This window comes from Cenococcum geophilum (assembly GCF_001692895.1).
Source record: "Cenococcum geophilum 1.58 unplaced genomic scaffold K441scaffold_127, whole genome shotgun sequence".
Lineage (NCBI taxonomy): Eukaryota > Fungi > Ascomycota > Dothideomycetes > Gloniales > Gloniaceae > Cenococcum > Cenococcum geophilum.
This window is the reverse complement of record NW_027137685.1, coordinates 84,411-87,596: the sequence shown is the minus strand read 5'-3', so window position 1 is coordinate 87,596 and position 3,186 is coordinate 84,411.

Here is a 3,186-nt window from a genome sequence, read left to right as displayed (position 1 = left end):
GCGCCCCAACCGTCCGCGCCTGGACGGTTACTATTTGAGAAGAAGTTAGTTTATAACCAAACGATCCCTAAGGCTCTATATACTGCTAATATTGGGCCTTTTTTTATTTTAAATTTTATCCATAGTATTATACTATGTACGATACTTCGCATATAGCCTTTAGGCTATAGCATTATAATTATATATATACATAAATTCTTCCTAGTTAACTTAATATAAGGATTCTATTTTAAGTAGTTAGCTTCTTAATAGTAATATAATTGGTTTAGATCGGTTCTGGAATTTGCCTTAAAACTAATTATTAAATTAAATTTAAGGTCTAAACCGGTTCTAAAACCGGTTTAACTAAATAAACTACAAAATAGTATATATTTAAGTATAATGTAGAGTATAAAGTAGTAGAAGAGTTTAAGAGAGAAGTTATAAAACGGTTTAGGGACCTATATAGCTTGAGTGATATTAGTAGCTAGTTTAATAGTTAACGAATTAATAAGAGGTGCCGACTTACTATTACTAGTCTTAGCATAGTATTAAAAAGCAGCTTAGTCGTTAATAAGCGTATATTAATAATGTCGCTATTAGCTTCCTTATCTTCCTTATATTCTTTATTACTATCCTTATAACTATTTTTATCTTCTTTATCTTCCTACTTACCTACTTCTTATATATTTACTACCGCGTTATCTTCTACTTTAGCCTTCTCTTTAGTGGCAGCCTTAGCAGTAGCTTCTTCCTTATATTACTTATTAATATTAGGATCTACGCCTTTTATAGAGACCTTTACTTAAGGATACCTAAACTAGGACTTAAAGCACTTATTTACTTTAGTAATATTGACTTTAAGGCGGTTTTATGAGTTAGTAATAAGGTACTTAGAGGAACTAAATACACGTTTATATTTAGCGCTTATTAATGGTATAGCTAGTATATTATAGGCGAATTAAGTAAAATCGGGCTATAAGAGGTAGAGGCTATTCTGGTGAGCTAAAGGGTTGTTAACTTTCTTCGGGTCGATTTTAATATAGGTATAGTAGGCGTTAGTTCTACTAAAAGGTATTAATTTAATCTACTTATAGCTTTCTAGACTACTAATGTCTTACTGTATATAAAGCTTATTAGTAGTAAAAGCTTAATAACTACGGGAGTACTATACTTGCCCTTATAATCCTCCAGCTAAAGGTTCTCTGCTAGGCCCTAAATTCCGTAATTCTCTAAATCCTTAAGATTACCACTAAGCCATTTTATCTTATTCTTATCATAATTAAATCTCTAGTAAAACTATTACTACTTCTTATTTAATAAAAAGCACCTGCGTAGTATAGTATACGGCGCTATTATCTATAAGCTTATAGTACTTCTTATACCTCTCCTATAATGTATAGGCTGCTGCCTTAAGATAGGTACATTTTTATAGTTGCTATATTTAATAGAAAGCTCTAAAAGTTAATTTAGGCGTTATAGATATAGTTAAGAAGCCAATCTATAGTAGTAAACTAGTAGTAAAGTATATACTTATAGTCTTAGCTATATAGAATGGTTAAAAGGTAGAGAAGAGCTTTTTAACCAGAAATCAATAACGGTTAGTAAGTTAATTGTTTTTAATACCCTCGCTAAGTTTTAGTATATAGGTTTTACAGAATTATTATATATAGGACTTATAATTAATAGCTTATATAATAGAGCTGAAATGTAAATTCTATTAAGTTATATTGCTTTAAATAAGCTAGTAGAGAAGTTAGTAAAAAGTTAAATATTATGACTATAGTGCGAGAATATTATAACTATAGGGCGGATATTATAAAATCTGAGGCCGTGGCTAATTAAACCCGTATAATTTAATATTACTAGGTGGCGAATATTATAAAATCTAATCTAAAGCCTATACGCTTACCTTAAGCATGTTAAATGCTAACCACTTACCCCTAACTAGAATCCTCTAAAACTCCTCCTAACGCTATATTAATATCTAGATATACTATAATATTATATAGACATTTAAGAGCGCCCTACTTCCTTTAGATCTTCGCGATTAAATTAAATTAATGCCTATTATAAGCTAGCTCAAGCTTCTCCAGTATAGTATCTGCCTTCTTACTTAAAAGGAACGCCTATATATAGAGGTTAACTATATAGCTAAGATACCGCAGTTAATAACATTTCCGCTACTTTTCTAATAACCCCCTAAATAGAGCGCTTTAAGCACCAAATCTACAGCCGTATTATTGCTTGACGCGTTATTAAGCATAAAATATCCTATCTCCCTACTATGTTGGCAAAATATTGCCCCCTATCGATGGCCTCAATGGTTAGTAGTTAACGCAATTAGCGCGTAATTAAGGGTATTTGGCAACTTGACCGACTAGTCTATATCGTGTTTTTTTAATACGCAGCCTACGCGCAGCCTACGCGTTTAGTAACTATAATTGTATTTAGAGCCATCTACCTCTTTTATATTAATAGTATATATTAAATAATAAATAAAGATTACTTTAAAGCTATTAAAGGGTTAGTAAGGTAAATTATATACACTTCTTTATATAATTTAATATAATATCCTAGCTATCTTAAAATATATTCTAAAAGCATAAGACCTTTCTTGCTCTCCTTACGACAATGATATACTATAAGTATTTAACTTTATTAGTATAGCATATATATATAGCTAAAAGGTAGCTACTAAAAGTAGCAGATATAGGCCGAAAGAAAGGTAAATTAAAAGCTAGTATATATAATAAAAAGGCTATAGTTATCCTATAGAAGAGTATAGAAAGTTCTATACCTAATTTCTTACTAAAAACTCTACTAACTCCTCTATACTAAAGCCTAGAGTATATATTATAAACTTTATATACTACTCCTTATTCTTAATTAAATTTAATATTACTTTCCTATTATTATACTAACTATAGCTATTATCTATAAAGCTATAATATATTAGATTAAAACCCTTTTAGCCTAGGCTTATTGGTTTCTATATTTAGAATAAGGTAGTATACTAGGGCAGAGGATATATATTCTGCTAAATCTAATAAACTTAGCTAGTTCTAAAAGCTAAATTAGTAGGTGTTGTGGTAGTAGTAAGGCCCTAGATTTTCTAGCTTACTTTAGAGCTCTCCCTTTAAGACAGATTTAGTAAACTAGTTTAGCCTACTCTAAAGCTCTCCCTTTAAGATAGACTTAGTAGAA